Genomic DNA, 26,820 nt, shown 5'->3' on the forward strand with positions numbered 1-26,820 from the left:
CCTCAGGAAGGTCGTTGGAGATCATACGCATCTGTAAGGCTATAACATTACCTAGCATGCCCTACTAGCTGCCATATTACAAGTCATGTATTAACAAATGGAAATGATTTTGTAGAAGAACAGGAACATGATTTAAGGGTCAAGGGGGAGTGGGCTGTTAACCTATCAGAGAAGACTGGAATAACTAAAGTCTGCCTGTAAAAAGCAGTTGTCAGGAATATGATAAATATCTGCAGTTCTCTGAAGTCAAGCACCAAGGACAAAGATGACTCACCATTTTTAGGAGAGACAAAATCAGATGTGACTGGAGAAAATTAGGCAAAGGGAAGTTCAGGGTTAAGCCAATCCTAGCTACATTGCTTAGGGGTGTGAAAAATACAGACTCCTGAGTGATGTAGATAAGTCAGCCTAACTCCGCAATGTAGACAATGTTAGGTCAACCGAAGAATTCTTCTGTCAACTCACCTACTATTTCTCTAGGAGATGGATTAATGCAGTGATGGGAGAACCTCCCCAGTTGCTGTAGTGAGTGTTTACACTGACTAGGGGTATGTCTACACTACCCCGCTAGTTCGAACTAGGGGGGTAATGTATGCATACCGAACTTGCTAATGAAGCCCGGGATTTGAATTTCCCGGGCTTCATTAGCATAAAGCCGGCACCGCCATTTTTAAAAGCCGGCTAGTGCGAACCCCGTGTCGCGCGGCTACACGCGGCACGGGCTAGATAGTTCGAACTAGCTAGCTATTCCGAACTATCTGTACACCTCGTGGAATGAGGTGTACAGATAGTTCAGAATAGCTAGCTAGTTCGAACTATCTAGCCCGTGCCGCGTGTAGCCGCGCGGCACGGGGTTCGCACTAGCGGGCTTTTAAAAATGGCGGCGCCGGCTTTATGCTAATGAAGCCCGGGAAATTCAAATCCCGGGCTTCATTAGCAAGTTCGGTATGCATACATTACCCCGCTAGTTCAAACTAGCGGGGTAGTGTAGACATACCCTAGCATTTCAAGTGTAGACAAGCCCTTTAGACTCTGGAATCCTTTTCCCAAGGAAATGTTTGAGGCCCCATTGCTTAAATCATGTAAAGCCAGACTGATAAAACACTCAAGACTATACCATAATGAACAATCCTGTAGTGGCAGAGAGATCATTAAGGATTTTTACATCTCAAATTTCTGTGTGTCTTTGATTTCACTAATGCTGTAGGACCCGATCCAGCAAACACTTATTTTAAGCTTGTGAGTAGTCCCACTGAAGTGAAAGGCACTATTTATGCTCATGCTGGATTGGGGCAAAATAACCAGTCAATACTTTGATTTTAAAAATACATACATGGGCCTGATCTAATCACCTGGAGACTGGATTTACTCCAATGATTTCAAAAGGTGTGTTATTCTGGAAAGTGTAAATAGGTGCCATAAATCACAGACCTGGATGAAGCTAATGTGTGTATTAAGCATTGTTTATTCAGGAAACAGCAATTGAATACCACCCTGTTGAGTGATAGCTGACACAACAGAAATTGCTGCCCTAGGCACTGGCCAATTGGACAAGGCCTGAGTAGAAGCCAAGTCATGTGCCATGAAGGCTGATGGCAAATGCAAGAGCCTGGGCATTGATTGGTTGTAGCCGAGTGTGTCTGAGAAAGAAAGGGAAGAGAAAGGGAAGAAAAAGTCAGAGAAGCAGTGGTGAGCATGGCCATTTGAATAAGCCAAGAGGTGGAGCTCCTTTTGAGCATAGTACTGCACAGAGACTTGGATTACTGAACAAGGAAACTGCTTACTGTTGTTAGTTTCTTCTGTGTTCAGGGATACAGGACTCTGTGGATTCATTGACAATTAACAGGCTTGCACCAAAGAATATGCCTGACTTGTATCATCAGTTACACTTTCTAACAGAAACAATCCAGCAAGGCTCTAATATTTGCTAACCGCTTTGGCCAAAATGGACAAAAGGAAACATCTTAGGTTCAGTGAGTTTTTCATGAACCAAAGGCAGGGCTCTATGGAAAACTGGTCAACTCACCTGGCTGCTGAGTTCCAGGGTCCAAAGCTCTGGGGTAGCCACAGCATGCAGAACTCCTAAGGTGCCAGGGGACCCTAGTGCTCCAGGATCTATTCCTCTGGGGCAGTCAGCTGCAGTAGGGCTTCCAAGCTCACCACTTTGGAACCAGAAATCTGAAAGCTCTGGTGATTCCATCTCTGAATTGGAATTGGCTCTCAAAGCGAGGAATCTGGAGGCCCTGAGACCCCAGTCTGAGGTGGGCTCTCAGGACTTCTAAGCTTCTTGACACAAAGTTGTGCTCCCAGGCTGCCTGGAGAGGCATAAGGATCTTGCACAAAACGGGGTTTTTGCACACAAAAAACCCCAGCCACACTACTTTCCATCCCCCTCCCTGCCAAAACAGCTTGCATAAATTATGCAAATGAAGCACTATGGTATGCTAATCCACACCTCGTTTGCATACTCACTGCCGGCAAAACCAGGAATGTAGACGAGTCTCTAATTCTGTGGGAAGCTCTACCATGTGCCTGCCTCAAGCCAGGGACTCCAGGGGTTCCAGAGTACAGCTGGTCTGAGAGTCTGGAAACACTCAAGTCCCTATCCCAGTGCAATCCACAGAGCAGAGCTGTCCCAGAACCAGAAATTCAGGGTTGTGGGCAGCTCTAAACAGGAGATTAGTCCTGGTTTACAACAATACAAGTCAGATCACAATCAGGCTCTGCCTCAGCGAATAATTTTATAACACACAGGACTTTGATCACATCACATTTGGTATGGGCTCTTTTGTCAGAAATTCTGATGAGAAAAATTATCACAAGGCACAGTTGCTCTTCAGAGATCTTATCAGGTAGGCTACGTCTAGACTACATCCCTTTTTCGGAAAAGGGATGTAAATTAGACGTATTGCAATCGCTAATGAAGCAGGGATTTAAATCTCCCGCACTTCATTAGCATAAAAATGGCTGCCGTTTTTTTCCGGCACAGAGCTTTGTCGGAGAAAAGCGCCAGTCTAGACGCTGATCTTTTGAAAAATAAAGCCTTTCCCGAAAGATCCCTTATCCCTATTTCAATAGGGATGTGTGGTTTCGGTTCCAGTTAGTATTGCAACAGTTAGTATTGCAACAGTGAGCCGGTTCCTCTAACTTACGCCACTGATGTAGGATCTCTAAAAAGCTCTCTTCCCACACACTATTCCTTTGATGCGGCCTCTCCAGCAGAGTTGAGGGAGGCAGATGGCTGCAGTAGTCTGTTGCTGGTAGGGAGGTCCCCCACAACAGGACAGTTTCCTCCTAGCCACTAATAGCGTGGCTCTCCCTCAGTAGAGTACAATGTTCCCTGGTTGCTGTGTGCTTGTGTGGCCACTCAGGAGAGATTCAATAGTTGGGTTATCATACATAAGAAAAAATATGATCTCTTTCTCGTGTGTGTAGGTGTGTCTCCTCCCAGCAAAGATGCAATAATAGAGTAAAATGGTTTCATGCTATTATGGCCACAAGGACAGCAGATGGAACCCCAGAGATCTGGGTTATATTCTTGGCTGTACCACTGCCTTGCTGTGTCACATCAGATGAGTTATTTCCTCTCAGTGTCTCTATTTCCTCCTCACTGTCCAGAGACTGTCAACTCTCTCCCCTACTATAGTTTTGTCCAGCACTTAGATTTCAGCTGTGGCCTTTAGGTACCACTGGAACATGATACGGTAATACTAATAATACTATAGGTTATACCACAATGCATTGACTAGTGCATGAAGAGGTCTTACCATAAACAAGCTGAACTGAACTACAATTGTCAACTGAGTGGATAAAATTTATTTTATGGAGAAATATCTAGATTTTCTTTGTTCACTTCATGCTCCTGTTCCATGCTTCCCCCTATGTTCACAAGAGCGGATCTACAAGAGGAGAGCCTGAATTGATGGATCTCTGCTATCTCAACAGCATGTTCCCCTTCTTTCCAGCCCCATAGATACTGCTCCAGCAGCTCCACTGGTGAGGAGAGTTGGAGAGGCCAGGTAAGCCTTTTCTTTATTTTTCTTCCTTGAACAAAACCAAAGGGAAAGCACTAACTTGCTCAGGTGGCTATGGGCTTGTCTATACTAGTTACAAACGTTCCACAAAAACGATTCCAGCATAACTCAGTGCAAGTCTGTCGGCAGATGCTCTCCGGACTTCTTTATATGGTAAGTTAGTGTGCGATAAAGCAGAGTATGACTCTACAATGCGCCAGCCTGCTGCACGGTAACACCCCACGTGACTACTGCTGCTCCCTACCTCCTGCTGACCCCGCTGGGCAGCCATTCCTGCTATGGCTCCGGGACCCGCGGGACCAGCAGTGCATGTCTCCCTGAAGGTCCAGGACCTGAGGGACAGCTGTGCACACTGCCCTGGAGCTCTGGGACCCGTGGGACAGCCACGCCCCACTGACCTACCGCAGCTCCTAGCCCCATTGGGCAGCTATGTGCCAGGTCAGCCAATGTCACTGGGCAGCCCCACTGCCATGCGCTGGGTGTCCTGCTGTCAACTCTGGCCCCTCAGGGATCGTTGCCACTGGGACTCTGGTCCTGCAACATCCATGCCAGACCATGGATGTTGCCAGCCCAGAAGATCCCAGTTAAGAGAGTTTCAACCTGTACAGAACTTTTAGGGCACTGTATCAGGTTCCAAACAGCCAGTTCCGGCACTGCAAACTAGTGTGCTGTAGATTTACACCCTGGCTTGCCAAGCACTAACTCTCCAGGTAGAAAAACCTTTAATCTGGAAGAAGAGTGCCTTTTTTCTCATGTATCTTATTCCACTCTGGATGTGAATTAAAGTAGTTTGGAAATTATCCAATGAATCCACTGCACTGGATTAAGTTGAATGGGAAAAAGGCATTCTTATTATGGGAAATCCACCTCGAGCATTATTCCAAAATAGCTATTTTGATAGATTTCCAAGTGTAAGCAAGCCCTTATACTCTTTCCCTCTCTGTGCTTTGGAACATCTCCGGGAGGGTATGCCAAGGGGCATCATGAATTTGGGTAAAGATTTGGTAAGATGGTGACCTGTAGACAAGGAGCCTCTAGTATGAGATGACCCCCTACTTCAGGCAGATCCTTTATGGTTTGAGAGTGCCAATCCTCCTACTTTTTCTGCATGAGAAAAACTCTGCCTCTTGAATGGAAGCATTAGAAGTTCATTCTCTCTCTCTCTCTCTGGGTACGTCTACACTAGCCACCCTAGTTTGAACTAGGGTGGCTAATGTGGTCATTCGAACTTGCAAATGAAGCCTGGGATTAAAATATCCCAGGCTTTATTTGCATGTTCCCGAGCGCCACTATTTTTAAATGCCTGGTAGTTCGAACTCCCTTCACGTGGCACAGGCTAGGTAGTTCGAACTAAAGCCCCTAATTTGGACTACTGTTACTCCTCCTGCAATGAGGAGTAACGGTAGCCTAAATTAGGGGCTTTAGTTCGAACTACCTAGCCCGTGCCGTGTGTAGCCGCAGGCAGGGAGTCCGAACTACTGGGCATTTAAAAATGGCGATGCCTGGGAACATGCAAATAAAGCCCGGGATATTTTAATCCCGGGCTTCATTTGCAAGTTCGAATGACTACATTAGCCACCCTAGTTCGAACTAGGGTGGCTAGTGTAGACATACCCCCTCTCTCTCTCTCCCCTCACCAGGGCAGAATGGGGATCATTCACCATAACTTGCTGACTAATGCAATAAAGAGATGATTCTTCATTTACTTTAGGTCTTTAGTTCATCACTGCATTCTTCCAGCAGGGCTTGCTTTCTACAGAGCTATGTTATTTACCCCCATCTTCAGCAAACTGTACAATGAAAAAATATGAAATATTGCTTCTCTTTGTACTGTCTGAGGAATTAATGGCAAAACCAATTAAATCCAACATGCAAGACATCCAAGCTCTATGCGTCTCCCACTGATTCATTCTAAATACTGCCACATCACTTTTAAGTCATTTCCTTTCCCAGGCGAGGCAGTTTCATTCATATCAAAAAGCTTGATCTAACCCAAACACTCTTACAATAAACCAGGCAACCTCGTTTTTGATATCATTAGCCTTTAACCTCTGAGGGACTTCTTCAGAAAGGAGCTGCAACTCGTTACCAGATGTCAGAAAAGAAATTAGTCATAAAAACCTCAGAAACAACTTGAGCCAGGCAGTGTACGTTTTCTATTATGCTGAAAAATGAAAGAAATTGTCTTTAATGCATCAGGGAGGGGCAAGTGTTTCAGAAGGTCATGTCATAATCAGCTCTACGGAGCCTCAAACCCACATGGCTCATAATTCAGCCACTGGATTTCTTCATAAACTCTGAGAATCTGTGGAGCTCAGATGCAGCATTTGTGCCTTTCTTTATAGTAAAGCAAAAGGGCACAGTAACGTAGCATGGGGTAGAGGATGTGAGATGTGCAACTCAATTCATAAATATGGTTTAATATAGTCAGTCATTTCCAGCCTAGGGAAAGACTTATGCTGAGTCGTTATTTCCACATAAAGGCCGACCTGGTGAGACGGTTCTGAGTTTTGGAGGGATTTGTGAAAGCCGATGTAATTCACTGGGCATTCTTTGTGTGTGGCTTGATATGTTGCGAAGACAAAACTGCTAAACAAGGAGGATCAAAAATTGCTGCCATTGCTGATAATGCAAATGGAGGGATTAGACTGACTTTTTACTAGAGAATGGGGTGGGCCAGACCTTGGAGGGGGAGGCCAGCTGACTCTCTGAGTATTTGTTCTTTCCCTGCTCCTCCTTTCATCTCTGGGTGGGCGACAAGGGGAGTTTAGGGAGTAGTCTGCTAGTGATCCAGGCCAGTAACAGATTACTAACCCCTGCCTGTGGACCATTAGCTGTGCTGGTTAGCCAGCTGGGGGGAGGCATAGCCAACTGCCCTCATTTCCTCCCCCTTCTGGCCACTCCATACGTGGCGTGGCATGGTGTGGGGAAATACCTTGTGGCTACGTCTAGACTGGCATGATTTTCCGGAAATGCTTTTAACGGAAAAGGTTTTCCGTTAAAAGTATTTCCGGAAAAGCGCGTCTAGATTGGCAGGACGCTTTTCCGGAAAAAAACTTTTTCCAGAAAAGTGTCCATGGTCAATCTAGACGTGCTTTTCCGCAAAAAAGCCCCGATCGTCATTTTCGCGATCAGGGCTTTTTTGCAGAAAACACTACTGTGCTGTCTACACTGGCCCTTTTCCGGAACAGTTTTCCGGAAAAAGACTTTTGCCTGAACGGGAGCAGCATATTTTTTCCGGAAAAGCACTGATGATTTTACATTAGATCGTCAGTGCTTTTCCGGAAATTCAAGTGGCCAGTGTAGACAGCTGGCAAGTTTTTCCGGAAAAGTGGCTGATTTTCCAGAATAACTTGCCAGTGTAGACACAGCCACATGTGTGTATCCCCTATTTTTCCACCATCCCCATGTGCCTGCAGTGAAGATGTGGGGAAGCCTCACAAAATATATTAATGACCCCACATTGTCAAGTTTGCCAGGCTGTAATCCAGCCCATAGACAGCAACATGACAAATGTTACTCCCTTGAGAGACGATTATATCTTTTTGTTTCCTTTAAGACACAGCCAGAACTCAGATTTACGGTGTATAAATGAGAAATTCCACCCCTTGTTAAGCAGATATTGGGCTGTAGAAGATAATTAACCACCTCTCATGGTTTACCCAACCAGCAAAACTTGGGTCAGGAATTGCTCACCACCCCCATTAATTGTCCAGAACAGACTGGCTGGTGTTGGACCAAATATTATCTCACCAACATTTAATATCCCTGCCATAGCATGAAGGGAAACAGAAACCCGAGAAGAAGAGAAAATTAGAGTGGTGGGAAGAAAAACAGTTTCTTAACTGTGCAATAGATTCTGTCTGTCTAATGAATCCCCTTTGAAAACCACCCTCAGTAATAAATTAGGATGTAATATATTGCAGATGGATCAACAATGGCACACATACCGCTTTATGTATCTGACACACAGGTGTTTGATTTTGTGTTTGACAGCAGGTCAAGGAGTGGCCATGTTGAGACCAATCCTGCCCCCCTGAGCAGTCCAGAGAATGACAATTCTATTTGGTGACAATGTTCAGGGTTTCAAACATTGTTTTTGCTCCTCACTGGAACCAAATCAAAATCTTTTTGAACATTTTCACAAAATGAATTTGTATTGAAACAGATGTTTTTGGATCAAAGAAACCTCAGGTTTTCAATTCACATCCCTCCCCTCCATCTCTTTTTTTTTTCCCCCTTTCTCTCCAGAAGTGACCAGAATACTCAGCACAGGCCTTTGGGCCTGCGAATGCACCCTCTAAAGTCCCCCAAGCCAGCAAGAGGGGGCTCCGTGGCCATTTTCCAGATGGTCCACAGCTCGAGTTCAGCCCCCCTTCTTCCCCTCACAGTGGGGATCCCGTGCTAGCGCTACAGCCTCACCCTCTCCTGCGAGACTGGAGCACCAGCGTCGCCTTCCCACTGTGGGATGCGGTGGGAGAGAAAGCCCCAAGCCTTGCTGGGTGATATGGCTTGCAGGGAAGAAGTGCTCCCCTTTCTCCACCCCTCCCCTTGCTGAGGGAACAGCAATGCACCAGCATGTTGCCTGGAGGCTTTCCCTGCTGCTCCCATTGGCCAGAATCCAGCCAATGTGAGCAGTGGGAAGTGGTGCCTGGGAGCAGCACACAGCCCAAAGACAATTAAGTGCCCCCTACCCCCTCATGGCCAGACCCCTGGACCCTCAACCCCTCACACACAGAAACCCTGAAACCCTGCACCCCCCACCCTGCTCCTGCACCCTCCCTCCTGGCCAGACACCCTTCCCCACCCTGCTCCTGCACCTCCCCCCTACCACCAGCCCACTCCTGCACCCTCCCTCCTGGCTACACACTGCACCTTTCCTTGCTTTTGCCCACTTCCAGACTCCCTACTCCCAGCCTGCTACTGCACCCTACTTCCCATCCAGACCTTGTACCCCCATCTCCTCCTGCACTCCACCTCCCTCCCAGACCTAGCACCCTCACCCCTTTCTGCACCCCATCTCCCATCCAGATCCTGCTCCCTCATTCCTCTTGCCGGCAGCCCAATCCTGCACACTGAACCCTCTTCCCCATTTTTATCCCAACCCCAGAGCTTAAGGGGGTCTACAAAATCCACTAACCCTGGTGCCCCAGAAGAGTAAATCTGGCTAATGGGAAGCCCTAAACCTCTGTCCTACCTGTCCCTCCACCTCCCTCAGTGTCTCAGTTGGATCGACATCAGTGAAGGATGTGGGGTTTGGAGGTTGAAAATATGGGACCCTTTTATGTTGGACATAAATTAATATTTTAGTTTATTAGGGGGCTCTGCCCTCTGCTTGCTACACTCACCAACCCTTCCCTCCCCTCCCCCACTCACTGGGGGTAGGTGTCTGGTGATGGGAGAGTGGGCAGGAACGGGTTGAGGGTAGGTATCTGGCTGGGGGAGGTGAGGGAGCAGGAGTAGGCTGGGGGTAGGTGTCTGGCCAGAGGGGAGGGGTCAGGAGCGGGCTGGAGGTGTGGGGTCTCATTGGAAGGGGTTGGGGGTGGGAGTCAAGCTCAGATAGCAGAGGGGATGTGGGGTGGCCTGCAGGGTGTTCAGGCTCGGATGGTGGGGAGGACCCAGTGCAGCCTACAAGGGGAGCAGTCAGGCTTGAATGGCAGAGTGGACCTGGCTTGGCCCAGGGGGAGAGGTCGGGCTCAGATGGCATAGGGGACCTGGCACGGCCCTGGGGGAGGAGGAGGGGGAGGGCTTGGATGGTGGAGAGGACCCAGCCTCAGCAGATCCTCCCCAACGGTACAGCACCCCCGGGGCGTGAAGTGGCAGCCAGAGCTGGAGCAGCCCATGGCCGGAGGAGACAGCACCAAGACTGGCCACAGCAAACAACTCAGGGTGGAGGTGGAGCAGGAGGTGGATGTCAGCATAAGGACGCAGACGATGTGATGATGTCATTGAGTCATTCCGCAGGAAAAATGGTTTTATATAAGAGAGGTTTAAAATGAAGTTTGATAAACTAACATGAAAAAGTTAAAGCACCTCGTCTTAGTCTGTTGAATAATTTAAATTAATATCTCCTTTCTTACTGGTTGAATTAAACTGTTCTCCCTAGCTGCAGCACTAGCAAAATGGCACGGGCATAATCATGTAATTAATGTGGTGGTCCAGAGGAAGGTTTGCATTGAGCCAGATGAGCCAAAAAGTTTGAGAACCACTCACTGTGTAAGGGGGAGGGAAGAGTGCTGTGTTGTGGGGGGATTGGGGAGTAGGGCTGGTCACAGTGCGGCAGGGCAGGGGGAATGGCACCCCCAACCTGCGAGGAGCAGTCCGGGCGTGGCCGCACTGGGCAGAAGTCCCACCTGCACTCATCCGGCACTGGCCTTGCTGAGCAGGTACGGCAGCAGCAGGCAGAGGTGGCTGAATGCGAAGGGGAAATTTCCAGAAGGTAATTTCTATAAAACCTGTATAGAAATAAATTTTATAGTATAAATGTATAGTATAAATTATTAATATAAATATATGGCATAAATGTTATAGTATAAATGTTTAGTATGTTATAACAAAATCATTTTACCAGTTATTGTTTCCATTCACATTTTTTATGTTTCCACTCTCATATTATATGACTATTTTGAACTCCTTTATATTTAAAAAATTGCAGTCCACATTTACAAAAAAAGTCCCGTCCCCCACCCCAAAATTCCTGGGTACGGGCCTGCCAGATCTCAAAAACCTTCCACACAGAAATTTTGTCAAATCTGATACATCTTTATGAAATGTGTTGGCTTTAACACACCATATTTAGATGAAATTTCATGTAGTTTAAAATATTCCAGTCAGATCAAACGTTAAGTGATGACCAGTTCCTTCATAGATACCTTCCCATCCTACAGAAGAGTATTTTTTCAAGGGATTTTTAAAATCATCCTTCTCAGGTTGTGTGATCTTTGTTAGAATAACAGCACCATGGGACAGCGACTGCGTCTCATTAATAACTGGAAAAATTCCTATCATATCACTACCATGATAAGATAATAATATTGTGAATAAATCCTATAGAAGTCAATAGAAAATTATATACAATGGTTACACAAAAGCTACAGAAAATATCAGTCTCTGTTAAATTCTAAAAAATTTTAAAGGAATGTCCATGGGACCCCATTCAATTGTTTATATAGATTTTATCCATTCTATAGGAACTTCTCAATAAGACTTGGAGGCCTGAGTCAAAAGAGATAGAGTCTGTTCATAGTTCCGCCACAGACATCCAGTGTGATCTTGGGCAAGTCATTTAACTCCCCCATAGCTCAGTTTCCCCAACTGTAAAATGAAGATAACATCCCGGATGTGGTGTTGGTAATACATTTATGTTTGTGAGGTGATGAATGCCACATAAATGCTGGAAAGAAAGAAAGATAAAGAAAGGGTCTCTGTATCACAATAGTAATTTTGCACTGTACTATCGACACCCACCTCAGCACCACAGATGCAGAGAACGCCCTGGTGATCATTTTCCACTGTGTCTGCCTTGAATACATGCAGGATTGGGCCTTCACTTGGCACATTGGTTGTGTCTTTGTTGGTTTACATGGCTCGCTTCTGGGCTCCAGCTGATTCAGAAAATGGAGACAGGCTAGAGCGCTAATGGCTGCCACCCATCTTTCTGTGGCCAGCAGAGTCACGTTCTCAGTTCAATGGCCTCCTGCCTGCTGAGCTCTGTTAGTGGGAAACAGAATGTTCCATTCCTGACTCCCGACCAAATGCTATTTCTTTGTTAATTGCATTCCTACAGTTCTATGGTCTGATGACAAATGTGTGTGTGTGTTCTGCATTATACCCTCTCATGACTTTAAAATGTTAGGCGCTACAGGGCAGGGGTTCTGTTAATAATAAGTAATAATAAATGTCAGCCAGATGAAGACTGGCAAGAATAATTACTGTACATGGAGATTCTCTCTTTTCAGCTCCTTTGCTTTGCTCCATTTAGAGGGAATTTCGTCTTCCTCTGCCTTTAAAAAAGAATTATGTACAGTATCCCGGTCACCAGGCATTTAAATCTTCCAGCCTGATCCAACTCCCACGGAATGTAATGGGAATCTTTCTATTGATTCCAAAGAAAGTGAGACCAAGAGTTTTGCTTTGGCCTCTCATAGCCACACTCTTTCAATATCTTGGGGTACATTGACTTTGCAGCCAAGGGTGTGCTATGTAGCTTAGGTAGATGTACTCACACTAGCTGTACTCTAGTTAGCTTGTTAAAAGCAGAAGCGAGGACACCATGGTGTAAGCTTCCATGCTGGCTGCACAAGTACATCTGTACCCATCTGTACCCAGAGAGCCCCGGAGGGCTTGTGCAGCTAGTGCAAAAGCTCTTGCTGTGGCATTCTCATTGCTATTTTTAGCTAGAGTACAGCAAGCAATGGCAGGTCTACACAAAAGTTGCCCTTCACATCCCTTGATACAATGTACCATAACCTAGAAGTGTTCCTGTGTTCTGACATTTTTCATTTTGGGATTTTCCCCCTCCTCGTCCTGCATTCATATTGACTATGTATTGGGATTGGTCTTTCATCGGCATCATACCATTTAGTTATGCGAAACTAGTCGTTCTGCATGTCACCACTTATGTGCTGTTGAGGACAATGTTGTTGGGCTGGCATTTCATCTCCATTGGATGTTAGTGGCTTGATCTGGAAACAGAAATCCCAAATTGAAAACATGTTTTAGAAAAAATGTAACACCACAGAGTTCCTCTTAAAAAAACTCCAGAACTAGGTGCAAATCTTCACTAGTAGGAAACTGACTGCTTGAATGAAAACCAAAACCAAGAGTGGGACAAAGTCCACTACACAGCTCTGTCCATTCTGGTTGTAATCTACAATGACCCTCCTCATTCCAGGTAGCTCTTCCTTTCCTACTTACTTCCATCCACAGCTACACAGAGGTCTTTCCCAGTACTTTTTCGAGTCAAGGTTACCGTCCCTCGGGGTAACTGATCCACAAGCAAGATAAAGTATTAAGTACACCAGTGCTAACCTCACTCCTACCACTAACACCTGAGATAGTGCTCGGAAAAAATAAACGTCAAATTGGGGAGAGGGTCTAGTCTGTAGGCTGAATAAAATTCTAGAGAGCTAATTGGAGGAAACTAGAGTAAAAAATGTTCATGAGGTTGGAAACCAAATAAGATTTTAAATGGCTGTATAACCTCAATCTGTGACTTTAAAAGTTGTTTATTAAATCCTGTTCTCATTATTCTACAGACAGTCCCTGGCTACCTCTGAGGTTGTCTGACAACAAGTAATCAGACTATCTTGCTAGCACACAGTGGGCCATTAGTTAAAAAAAAAAAGAAGTGGGTAAACTAACCTAAAATAAATTCCATATTCAATTACACTGATGCTATGATCCCTGCCACCAGGAGGTGAAAACATAGGCATTTATCTTTGTGTACCTCAGCTAAGAGAGCAGTTTCCATTGGCATCCAGCAGGTACTCAGGCCTGCCTTCACTGGCTTTATATACAAGGCTATGTCTGCACTGCCATTTATGTCAGTGTAACTTATGTTGCACGGGGGTGTTAAAAAAACACCCCTTTGAGTGACCTAAGTTACACTGACAGAAGTGCCAGTGTGGACAGCACTTGTTGGCAGGAGAGCTGTTCATTGGGAATGGATTAATTATGTCAACGGGAAACCTCTCTCCCATTGGCATAGAGTGGCTGTGCCACAGTAAACTCCCTAGTGTTGACATAGTATTGACCTTGTTGACAGTGAGAAATATCCCCCAGCTTTCCTTCCTTACCTCAAAGGGTCGCTGTCAGAGTAAATGCCTTATATATTGTGAGGTGCTTGGATACTCTGATAAGGGGGGGGGGTATAAAAGTACCTAACAGAAAAATTCAAACCAGAACTTGAGTGGCAGATGGTCACAAACAAGCCAGGTTGTGCAAGAAGTGGCAACAGAAGCACTGTGGTAGTACCAGCAGCAACAAAGAGATTCAGAGAGGTGAATGGAGGCAAAGAAGGCCCCTTATCTTTGGGATAGTACATCACAGATTTGTACAGAACCATGAAGATAGCAAAGACCTACTAAAGGGGAAAAATGAAGACACAGTGGAACTGTATTTGCTAAAGAAGATGGTAGGCCTTCCACAGAGACAGTGCCTAGCTTGCTACTCCACAGGCTGCCATCCCTGTAATTCTTTCAGTCAAAATGAAATCATAAAAGGATACACACAACAGAAACAGAATGTAGCTGGAGCCTCTGGACTGTATGTAGCTGTCAGCAAAATAACCAGCTTGGCACTTACACTGCTAGGAGATGCCAGCAGCTCCACAAGGCAAATCAAACCCCATACATTTTTCTTGTTTTACTTCTTAAAAATCAGAAACAACTAAATTAACCATGGAAACAAAATGAGCAAAGCACTATGAACAAACTCTCCCAATTTGCAGAAGTAGGCTACAAAAAGTAAACTCCTGGCACCATTGTAATATGTGGAAAAACGTCTGTTGAGTTCTGTGGACCCAGGATTTCACTCGGTGTTAATGGTTCATGAAGAGATGGTGACAGATAAATTTACACATCCAAAGTGTGTCTACATAGCAAAGTTATTTTGGAATAATTTTGAAATAACGGAAAACTTATTCTGACTTCTATAAATCTCATTCTACGAAGAATAACTCCTATTCCAAAATAGATATTTTTAAATAAGGCATGTGTAGATGCTCCACTTCTGCTATTTCGAAGTAGCCCCTCACCAGGGCCATTCTAAGTTATTCCTCCTGGAGCTCTAAATCGAGATAGCACATCTACATTAGAGAAGCCTCCTCGGACTAATTTTGAGGCTTCCCTGTAGTGCAGACATGCTATTTTCAAAGTTATTCCAAAATAACTGCAGTGTAGACATAGCCCAATATTCTACATTCTGACCAATAAACAGAATGTCTTCAGTAAATTGTATTCACATTGTAGATGGGCTAAAATTAAAACTCCAGAGGGCATGGATAAGTGTTCATATCACACTCCCTATTAGTACCTGGCCTGAGCCAGGGAAACTAAAGCCAGTAAACCAAATTTGGTGATCAGTCCTAGTCAAGTGCCATCTGAGCATTCCCTTATGTAGGCTAAATGCAGATATCACACCATGAAATCAAACAGCAAATACGAAGATTCTTAACGGATTTCTAAAGTTTCTATTTTACATCCTGTTATCCATTTCTAGTCTATAGTTTTCTATACTTTTCACAAGTGCTGGCAACTCCTTAGTGGAGTTCTTAACTGATCTGGAGAGTGACAAACCCAAGTCCTCTCCCAATAAACCCTTTCCCACAGCTCTGAATGCTGTTACAACATGAAGTGCTCTGGTCCGCTGTAAAAACCTTTGATGACATCTTTATTAAATGAGCTGGAGATTTGCTACATCTTGTGGATTAAATTATGCAAAAGTCAACTGCTTCAGGTTCCCTGCATGTACATTAGTTGTCACAAACATCACAGACATTTTACATTATAACCACACACTAGAAGTTGCCAGGTGTATTTGTTTATTTCATTTTTCCTTCTCAGAAACCGTGGACTTATAGGCTGTGTCTACAAGTAGTATAATAATACTAGGAATAAGGGATCTTCTGGAAAAGGGTTTATTTTCTGCAAGATCCCATCTAGACTGGCGCTTTTCTCCAGCAAAACCCCGAGCCGGAAAAAAGCGGCAGCCATATTCATGCAAATGCCGCGGGGGATATTTAAATCCCCCGCGGCATTTGCAATTCCGAAGTGTCTCATTAGCATCCCTTTTACGGAAAAGGGTGCCAATGTAGACACAGCCATAGACTTTTAAAACAATACTTGGAAATGTGAAACTTTACATTAAAAAAAATCCCTAGGCCATACTCATATTTTGCCTGCCAACAATGCAAGTTTGATGAAGAATTCATGCATGACACACCTAAAAGAAACAGAATATGAATACATAACCCTCTGTTAAAACAGCCAGGACAGCTGTCTCACACTGAACAAAGCCAGGAAATTCAGATGTGGAGCTGCTCAATTCATTTATTGTAAATGAATTACCTGGCAAATGTAGCTCTTCTTCTGGTTTCATCTCATTCAAGAACCAATCCTGATTTTCATTAATGTGTGTGCTGGTTGTGACTGCGGAGTAGTTTGTGCAGACAGTTGCTTTGATTGCTTTGATTAACTTCCCATTCATTAATCATTACTGGTGTGTGTTTTGTCACCTACATGACTTCTATTTATCAGTCTGCTGTTCTTATACGGTGACCATCACAAAGCAATCTCGTTGTGGCTTAAGAAACAAAGTTATTGTTTAACTGAAACTTCTGAGTTGGGAAATTCACTCATAGCCTGTATAAATAAAATGTACTATGTAAGGTCACAAAACAAAATTACAGTTTTAATAGCCTATGGGCCCCTGTGAAAGGGAGAGTTCCATGTGTAATGAAAAAAAACCTGAAAATGAATTTTCAGATGAATCATTTGCACTATGATCAGTTAAGCTTTCAGGATTTATGAGCATTTTCCAGCAGAAATCAGCAGGCATGTGACTACTTGTGACCAATTATAATTAGCTCCAAGAACACTGAGAGAGAATTCATAGAATCATAGGGTTGGAAGAAATCTCAGGAGGTCATCGAGCTCAACCCCCTGCCAAAAGCAGGACCAATCCCAACTAAATCATCCCAGCCAGGGCTTTGTCACACCAGGACTTACAAACTTCTAGGGATGGAGATTCCACCACCTCCCTAGGTAACCCATTCCACTGCTTCACCACCCGCCTAGTGAAATAGTTTTTCCTAATATCCAACCTGGACCACCCTCACAGCAACTGGAGACTATTGCTTCTCATTCTGTCATCTGATACTACTGAGAACAGCCTCTCCATCCTTTTTGGATCCCCCTTCAGGGTTGAAGGCTGATGTCAAATCCCCCCTTACTCTTCTCTTAAGCCATTATACTAAAGACTAAATAAGCCCAATCCTTATCATTACATTATTCACAAATCACTTTTTGTCCTGTTCAATCAGCGCTGCTCCAAGGAATGGCTAAAACCCATGTCTCAGCACTTCCCTTCATGGTCAGGTAGCTGAGGAGCATATAAGTAAGGTGTGATTTTTTATATTATTAGTGCTCCAATTAGTGCAATGCAAAAACACATTAGTTTTAATTTCCAACTAGAAGCATTAACCTTCTTTATTTTCAGAGCATGTGGATTTGCACTGCTTTGGGTTTGCTAGGAGTTTGAGGTTTGCCTCAGGTTTTCCTGGTTTGTTATTTAGACCTGTGGGCACCACTACAGTCATCATTAGAGTTGGCAGTCTCATCCAGGAGGGTGGCTAGTCCGAGCATGATGTCTCAGCCACCCATTTCACCACAGAGATGATCTCTCTGGGTCAGTGTTGCATATTGGAGAGATAGGATGGTAGAGGATCCTATGTGGTAAACATTGTTTGGTCTAAAAGCAGGACAATGTAGCACTTTAAAGACTAACAAGATGGTTTATTAGATGATGAGCTTTCGTGGGCCAGACCCACTTCCTCAGATCAAATAGTGGAAGAAAGTAGTCACAACCATATATACCAAAGGAAACAATTAAAAAAAATGAACAAATATGAAAAGGACAAATCACATTGCAGAACAGAAGGGGGATGCGGGGGGGTGGGAAGGGGGAGGAAGGAAGGTAAGTGTCTGTGAATTGTTGATATTAAAGGTAGGGAGAGTGGGATGTTTGTGAGTTAATGGTATTACAGGTGATAATTGGGGAAACTGTCTTGGTAATGGGTGAGAAAGTTCAAAGTCTTGTTAAGTCCTTGTTGGCAAGTGTCGAATTTTAACATGAATGACAGTTCAGAGGATTCCCTTTCAAGTGCAGATGTAAAAGGTCTTTGTAGCAGAATGCAGGTGGCTAAGTCATTTAGAGAGTGTCCTTTCTGGTTAAAGTGGCAAGAAACTGTTTTCTCTTTGTGATCTTGTCTGATATCTGTTTTGTGGGCATTAATCATTTGGCGAAGTGTCTGAGATGTTTGTCCAATGGTCTGTGAGTAAATACATGACTTCTGAATCAAGGGCTTTCAATCCATTTTCTAGCACTAAGGGCTTGTTACAAAACTTACTGACATCAATAAGAGTCTTTCCCTTGACTTCGTAATAGTCACTTTGTACAAGCCCACACAGGAAGGTAGAAACTTTTCAAAGATAATGTTTTTGGCTCCAAGTATCAGGAGTACTACATTGCACATATCTGTTCCCAAATATGCCACACCAAGCCACTTCTCAGTTCCATGAATACAATGTCACCTCTAATAATACAGTCTTCTTTTTACAAACTATTATAATATTTTACAGAAGCAGCCCTAGAACCCGTGTTTTACTACATCAACACAATGTATTTTAGTCATGTAGCATAATCTAGCCAAATTTCCACCTTCCAAATGAAAAGAAAAGAGAAAGTACTGACTAGTATAGCTATCCACAGGCCTGCCAATGTGGGGTGGAGGTGGGCAAACAGGGCCTTTGCCCTGGGGCCTAGTGTTTCAAAGGCTGTGTCTATACTTCAGAGCTTAACTCGAAATAAGCTACGCAAACTGAGCTACATCAATTGCGTATCTTATTTTGAAATAGGGAGCGTCTACACAGCACTTATTTTGAAATAGATCAGTCTTCCTCCGACTTCCCTTACTCCTCATACAGTAAGGCTGTGTCTAGACTGGCATGATTTTGCGCAAATACTTTTAACGGAAAAGTGTTTCAGTTAACAGTATTTGCGCAAGAGAGCATCTATACTGGCATGTGCCTTTGCACAAAAGATTTGCTTTTGCGCAAAAGCATCCATGCCAGTGTAGACACTCTCTTGTGCAAGAAATTAACGTGGCTGTCTACACTGGCCCTCTTGTGCAAGAACACTTGCGCAAGAGGACTTATCTCTGAGCGGGAGCGTCAGAGTATTTGCGCAAGAGCCACTGATTTTATACATTACAAAGTCAGTGTTCTTGCGCAAATACTCATGGCCAGTGTAGACAGGCGGCAAGATTTTGCGCAAAAGCAAGCTCTTTTGTGCAAAATCATGCCAGTTTAGATGCAGCCTAAGGGTTACAGGAGTCGGAGTAAGAAGTCCTCCAGCTTGACAGTATTTTAACACTATTTCGAAATAACTGCCTACTTTGTAGATGCAGACTAAGTTATTTCGGAATAGTGCTAGTTATTTCAAAATAGTGTTGTAGTGTAGACGTACCCAAAAGGGCTCGGGACTTCTAGATGTCACCACTATTATAGTAACCAGAGTCCTGCTCCCTTTAAATCACCACCAGAGTTCCACTCAGCATGTTCTCGGCAGTGGTGAGGGCTGCCTGGGAGAGGCTGATATTGTTGTGCTATAGATAAAGACATTTGAGATAAAGACACTAAGGCTACATCTACACTGCAGGCTTCTTGCACAACAACTGTTTTGCGTAAGAGTGCTTGCGCAAAAGGTCTTACACAAGAGCACATCCACACTGCCATGTGCTTTTGAGCAAGAGCATCCATGGCAGTGTGGATGCTCTCTTGCACAAGATAGCTCTGATTGCCATTTTAGCCATAGGGGTTTCTTGCACAAGAAATCCCTGTTTCCCATCCACACTGCCTTCTTGAGCAAGAGCTCTTGCACAAGAGGGCTTATTCCTCATGGGGAGAGGAATAACTCTTGTTCAAGAAGCCCTCTTTTCAGATGCTGTACTGTAAATTTACTTGCACAAGAACACACATGCCGTGTAGATGCTCTGCAATTTTTTGCACAAGAACACTTGTTCTTGTGCAAAAAGCCTACAGTGTAGACGTAACCTTTGTTAAGCTGTCTTCTGCAGCCCTTCCTCACGCTGCTCAGGGCTCTCTTGGACAAGTGGTCCCGGTAAAAGTGTTGGATTCCTGCTAGGAGTAACTGCTGTTCCATGTGAGTCAGGACTGCAGAATCAGGTCCTTAGCTTATGGTTCTCCCCTCATAATGGGCAAAGCCCACTTTTTCTGCAGTATGCCATGTAAATGCAGGAAAGCCCTCATGCCTCATAGAAGAAAAGAAATATGTATGTCTCTGTTTTACAATGTCTCATTCAGCATTGTAAAATAAGTAAATAAGCAAATCCCTAAGCAGCTATAAAGAGAAGTATTCTCCACAGTCTGATGACTTTAGCTTATGTCTTTGACCAAATGTCAACCACACAGTGCCCTGACAGCGTTTTCTGTGATCTATAAGAATGCTAATCCAACCTATGACTACAAGTGGGCAATGGTGTCTCATCTGGTAACTGGAGCACAGCTGCCTTACCAGCGGAGTACACCTGTATACAAATGCAGTACATCTATGTCTGAGTCTCCTTTTTTGAGTGTTTGGTTTCTTTGTCGAGACTTGGGCTTTGTCTGCACTACCTCATTTTGTTGACTAAACTTATATCGACACCTGAAAGTTGACAGAATAAAAACTGGAAAAGCTTGTTCACACTAGTCCCCTTTGGTGACAGAATATGTCCGTATTGGGGGCCCCATCATCAGCAGTGTGCGCAATGCATTGTGAGTATGTATCCCACAGTGTATTCTATCAGTCCTTAGGGGTTCTGAGCAGGGCTGGCCCGAGCCCTTTTGGCGCCCTGGGCCCGGGCGCGTGGCGCCACCCCCGGACGCATGCGCAGGCCCGCCCCCCCTCCCCCAAAGTATGCAGGCCTGCCCCTGGGGCACACGGCACATGCATGCGCCGGCCATGGCCGCTGGCACGAATGGGGGCAAGGGCACTGCTGTCCAGCACCGCGGGGCTGGCACTGTGGGAGCCGGGCACACGGCTCTTGATGGCAACTGTAAGGGATGCCGTACACCCCTTATAGCTGCCATCAGGCGCCCCCCGTGGGTTGGCGCCCTGGGCAGCTGCCCAGTTCGCCCATTCCACCTTCTCAGAACCAGGGCTGGACGGAGGCAAGTATCAGAGGGGTAGCCGTGTTAGTCTGGATCTGCAAAAGCAACAAGGAGTCCTGTAGCACCTTATAGACTAACAGATATATTGGAGCATAAGCTTTTGTGAGCAAAGACCCACTGCATCAGATGCATGTGACATGCATATCTGAGAAAGTGGGTCTTTGCGCACGAAAGCTTATGCTCCAATACATCTGTTAGTCTATAAGGTGCTACAGGACTCCTTGTCGCTTCTTGAGAAGGTGGAGTGGATCACAGTGCAGCTTGAGATCCCAATACTAAGGCTATGTCTAGACTGCAGAGTTATATCGGCAAAAGATACACAAATTGTGAACTGCAATTTGTGTATCTTTTTCTGCTTTGCTTTTTTTTTTTTTGAAGAAGTTTTCCCCAAATTTGGCCCGTCGACATGGGGCCAAATTTCAGAAAAACCTCCTCTTTTGGAACATCCCTTATTCCTCATACAGTGAGGAATACAGGGATGCCGAGAGAACGTGTCCACTTTTTCGGAAACTGTTCCAAAAAAATGGATGCGTTTCTGGATGTGATAGAGCTTTTCCAGGATACCTCTGGAATCCTGGAAAAGCTCTGCAGTGTAGACCTAGCCTAAATGTCTCATTATGCATTGCTTGTCCCAGCCCTCCACTGGCTTACGGCTTTCTTTCATGCCATTTTTTTAAACTGTCATTCTTTACTGTGCAGTCTGGCATCTGTAGTAAGAAAGGCTGGATCCTGCATTTCTCTGCTATGCTCTGTTAAGTGTCATGAGGACAGCGCACATGGCAGTGCAGTGAATTTACTGATAAAGGAAGGCTCACAGGTGCCTGACGTTCTGCATCATAAGGAGAGGAGCAACTTTACATTGCTTTTGGCATTCACAAAGCAGCTGTACAGGGTAGACAGTTGCTTTTGGATTAGGGAAACCAGCACAGTGATGGAATCACATCGTCATGCAATGTGTGGGATGAAGAGCAGCGGCTACAGAACTTTCAGATGAATAAAGCCAGTTCTGGGAGCTATGTGCTGAACTAGCCTCAGACCTGCAGCACAGGGATGCTAGAATGAGAGCTGCTCTCTCGGTAGAGAAGCTTATGGCAATCACTGGAAGCTGGTGACTCCAGACTGCTGCTGGTTGGTCACAGAACAGTTTGTAAGGGGAAGTTGGGGCTGCATTAACGCAAGTGTTCAGGGCAATAAAATACATCCTGCTATGAAGGACTGTGACTCGGGGAAATGTGCAGGAAATAGTGGACAACTTTGCAGAGATGGTTTCCCTAACTGTGAAGGGGTGAGAGATGACACATATATTCCAAATTTAGCACCAGACTCCTTTGAAACAGAGTATAACAATAGTAAGGGGAACTTTTGCATGTGTTACAGGTGCTTATGGACTACCATAGGCATTTTAGACAATGTGGGGCAGTCTGGAAAAGTGCATGAGGCATGCAATCTTCAGGAACACCAGCCTGTACAAACAAGGACTTATTTTTCTAGATCCCAGTGGGAATGTGGATGTGCCCATAATGATTCTGGTGGATCAAGCTTATCCCTTTCACTCCTGGCTCATGAAATCTTACACAGGACACCTGGACAACACTAAGGAGCATTTCAACAACAAGCTGAGTAGATGCCTTTGGCAGATTAAAGGAGCACTAGCATTGCCTTTATGTCAGGTTAAACCTTAATGAGGAGAATATCCCCACTGTCATTGATGTGTGCTGCACTTTGAATAATCTGGGAATTTAAGAATGAAATGTTTGCTCGGCAGTGGGGAACGGCAGCAGAGTGCATGGCTGCTGAGTTTGCGCAGCCAGATACTAGGGCTGTCAGAGGAGCCCACAAGCCAGCAATAGAAATAAGGGAGGCTTTGAGGAAGCACTTGAACAATGAGCAAAAGTAACATGTATCTTTGTTAGAGTTGCCTCCGGGGGCATTCCATGTTTTTTTCCCTAGGAGACTATGTGAACATATGGGGCCGCATATCCCAGTAAGAAATTATTAAAATGCCTGTACATGTACTCATAGTGATTGCAAAGTGAATTTGTAGAAAACAAAATAAAATTGATTTACCATTATAATACTTCGTCTTTATTGATCAAGAAAAAACACAGTGACAGTCACCAAAACACAGATGCTTTCTGGGAAAGGGCAAAACCTCACAACTGTGTGTAGATGTCATTATGAAAGTTGTGCGACAAGATGGAGTAAAGGGGAAACTGAGGATTCCCCAAAAGTGGAAAGGAATGTGCAGGCAGCATTGGGAGGGGGAGTAAATAATGGTGTATGGAAGTCAAGCCCAGAGCTGCTCACTCTTTGAGCATCTCTGTTTGCATCTTCATTACTTTTATCATCTGCTCAGCTGCAACCCTAGCAAATGCTCAAGTCTTTTTTCTGTCCTGCCTTTTGGTTTCCCAGCACTTCTTTCGTTCCCTTTTTTCTATTGTAGCATGGCTGTAGCTCCATGAACATGTCTCCTTTGTTGTGTTTTGGCCTCTTTCTTTCTTATCTGGTGGAGACAGTCTGCAGGGATGTGAGGGGTGTTCCTCAAGGCACATCTGGTGAAGCACAAGGACAATACACAGAAGCCGGATTGTTAAATTCAACCACAGCATTGACACATTTCACTTATATGCACCTTTGGAAACTTACCAATCACTTTCTCGCTGACCCTTGCCAGGCACACATCTCTGTACGCACCAAAAGGCTGGTGAGTGTTAACTGGGAAAGGGGGACTGCTCCTGGACAAAGGAACATACAGTTTTTGCTAGGCTTGCAGTGTAGCTTTAAGGGAATTCCTAAAATTAGCTTACCCTTTTCTACAGGCAGGGAACATTATAGCTGAGGGTAAGCAGAAAACCAGGGTATATCTACTGCATGCTTGCAGATTCTGCCCTGCTCTATATGCAGCTCACCTATGCACTGCTTTGGTCTCTGCACAAATTATTGAAGAATCAGTGGTGTGGGACAGTGTTCTATAGTGGGGGAAGGAACAAAGCAGCACTACCACACAACCTATGACAGAAGATTATTAAGTACCTCCAGGAAACTTTCCTGGACATCTCTCTGGAGAATTCTATAGCCTATAGGGCTAACCTGCTTGCTTGCCTATAGATATATTAATGTATTATTTCCTTATGATTTTGATTATATGTTTCTTATAATAAGTTACGGTAGATTTATATTGGCACTTTGGCTGTAACACAAGAGACTTACAGGCCATGTCCTGTATAGTGAGTTAAGGCAATGTTAGTATTTTTGTCTGGGACCTTTTATCCCCATAGTACAGTTAGGGCTCATCTAGACTATGCTGGAGTGTAGAGCTTTCGAAAGTGAAAGTAGTTTAGACACGGCTTTTTAGGCGAATCCCTCCCCCTTTGACGAAAAGCCATTCTTCCTCAAAAAATGAGGTTTACCCGTTTTTTTGACAAAGTGGGGGGGAGGGTTTGCCGAAAAAGCCGCATCTAAGCTACTTTCACTTTCAAAAGCTTTGCTTTGGAAAGTGAGATTGGAAGAAGATATGCAAATTCCCGTGGAATTTGCATAGCCTCTTTCAACACTCTAGCGTAGTCTAGATGAGCCCTTAGTTTACATATGTTCAGGACCTTTAACCTAGACAGATGGTAGTAACATAGAAAGACTTTCCATGGTATAGGTGCTTCCACGAGTACCCTCAAACTTAGCAAATACATCATTACCTAGAAAAACCCAAATGATCCACTGAGACCTGACTGAATAGGCGGGTAGGACAGAAATAATACATGTGATAAACAACCACAAAAGGCTGGTCAACGAATTGATGCATATGATAATAAGTTGAGCTCACTGATATACTGACCTATTGGAAAAAGACATTTCACCATGAGTAAGGTGAGGAAATACAAATAAGGAGAAAAGGAAACATCCCCTACTGAGTATGGATCAAACAACAACAGCATAGCATATGATAAAAGTGGCATTCCAGCCCAGGGGTGGTAAGAGAAGGAGATGTAGTCTGTGGGAGGTGCAAGAATGATGGCCACTCGTGACGATGGGGCAGGTGCCGGTAATGAGGAAAATGATGGCTAAGGCCCTCTCAGAGAATGACAGAGGCCCAGACCACTTTGAGTGTAGAGGCCCCAGCTCCGGCCCAGCCTCAGGCCCCCAATGTATCTCATTTCTCATCCACTAAAACCGAAAGAATATATGAAAATGAACACTTGAGACATATTTATTAACAATTAAGTCATTATACCAATAGCATGTATGTTAAAAATGCAACTTTGTGGGTTTCCACCGGAAGCAAAACTCTTCATTTTAGGAATGCTGTTCTGGCTTTATTGTGTGCAAACTCATTTATATTTGAAGAAAAATATAATTTATGTGCAACATCACTGTTAATGTTAAACATTGTGAGCCCATTCAACTACCCTTGTCCCATTGTAGAATGTGGATAGTTCTTGACTTGTTTTAACACGTTGAATGTGCATTCACTTGAAGCCACTGATGCAGGGAGACTGACAAAATTATGTAATGCAATCATGGTATTAGGAAATACAGTTGACAGACCATGATCAAATATTCCTTGACGCAGCTTTTTGGGTCTGCAGTCTGATTTAAAGTTGGTGGAATGTATATGTTTCAGAAAGACAATCTTGTCATGGAGATCTCTTGAAATTTCATCGTACTTTTGTTGAAACTATTCAGCCACTGAATATAGACCTTCATCACTCAGTTCTCTGTACTCTCAAGGTAGCATTACTCAACTTTGAAAGGCCTGGGGGCCACAATGATACGCACAGCACATGCCGAAGACCTCAACTTAAGTGTGGTTCAATGCAAATATATATGCAAATAGATGCAAATAGCTTCTTTCACATTGACGGGCATGAATACAAAGTTTAAGGCAAGACTACACAACACACAGGCCCCATTTAAGTCAGTTCTACTGATACGAATAAAATGCAGTTTTTACCCATTTTCTACCCATATGACAGCACTTTTAATGAGCAATGACAGTCCAGGAATTTAACTCCTAAAATGCATATCAACAGAAGATGATTATATTGACTTCTTTTTTGTTTTGGCTTCCACCCACATGCTATGTGTTGAGCCCCTCAGAAACCCAAACTGCACCATGGGGCACAAACAAACAGGCCGCGGGCCACATGCAGCTCACGGGCTACATGTCGAGTAGCTCTACTCAAAGGAATCCAAAAAGGGTACGAATTTGTCACAGTGACTCAAATCGATGAGTAAGACTAAATTTGGTGGTGTCAATAATAACAAAAAAAACATTGACTTGATAGTGCCTTTCTGCAGCAGATTGAGATGTTAGGCTGTGATTGGTGGAAAACTCAGATGAAATGTCAATATCCTGCACTACTGATTTGTACTCAGAGAGGATTGCATCTCGTTGATCATGTATCTTTTGAATATCTTTAAGAAGTCATTCAGTGTTATGCCTCTCAACATCTAATGTAGCATTGTGTGCTTCAACTACAAGATTAGTTTCATGGATCATTTTTAGTAGCTTCATCCACATGGACAACATTAAAGGGCATTCAAATTTGGATGTGTTCTTCTGAATTGACTAATCTCAGTGCGAGCCTGTGCTGTGAGAATAAGAGATTCAAGCTCACTTAAAGCCTTTCTCACAGAGTCCAAATGCTGTGCAACTGGTTTAATGCCATCAATTCGTGCCATCAATTGTCAACATGCCGTGAGGAGAAACAGGCAGATGCTGCTTCAGAATTTCCCACTTTCAAGGAGTGCTACTGAAGAGATTATACAATTGCTAGACTGTTCCAAAGTATGTGATTGCTTCTTTGCGTGATTCAGCACAATCAACGCCGACAAGT

General features: G+C 44.2%; 1 long non-coding RNA gene across 1 annotated transcript in view; it reads right to left on the reverse strand.

The window, feature by feature from the left end:
• Positions 1–10,077: 10,077 nt before the first annotated feature.
• LOC112543774 (uncharacterized) overlaps positions 10,078–26,820 on the reverse strand; it is a 181,503-nt gene continuing 164,760 nt past the window's right edge. The window contains exons 7-9 of the long non-coding RNA XR_012901238.1: positions 12,612–12,718; positions 11,502–11,744; positions 10,078–10,489 (exon numbers count right to left, since the gene is read on the reverse strand). This is a non-coding gene — a long non-coding RNA (uncharacterized LOC112543774). The remainder of the gene's footprint in view (positions 10,490–11,501; positions 11,745–12,611; positions 12,719–26,820) is intronic.

The sequence above is a fragment of the Pelodiscus sinensis genome, chromosome 2 (assembly GCF_049634645.1).
Source record: "Pelodiscus sinensis isolate JC-2024 chromosome 2, ASM4963464v1, whole genome shotgun sequence".
NCBI classification, from domain to species: domain Eukaryota; kingdom Metazoa; phylum Chordata; order Testudines; family Trionychidae; genus Pelodiscus; species Pelodiscus sinensis.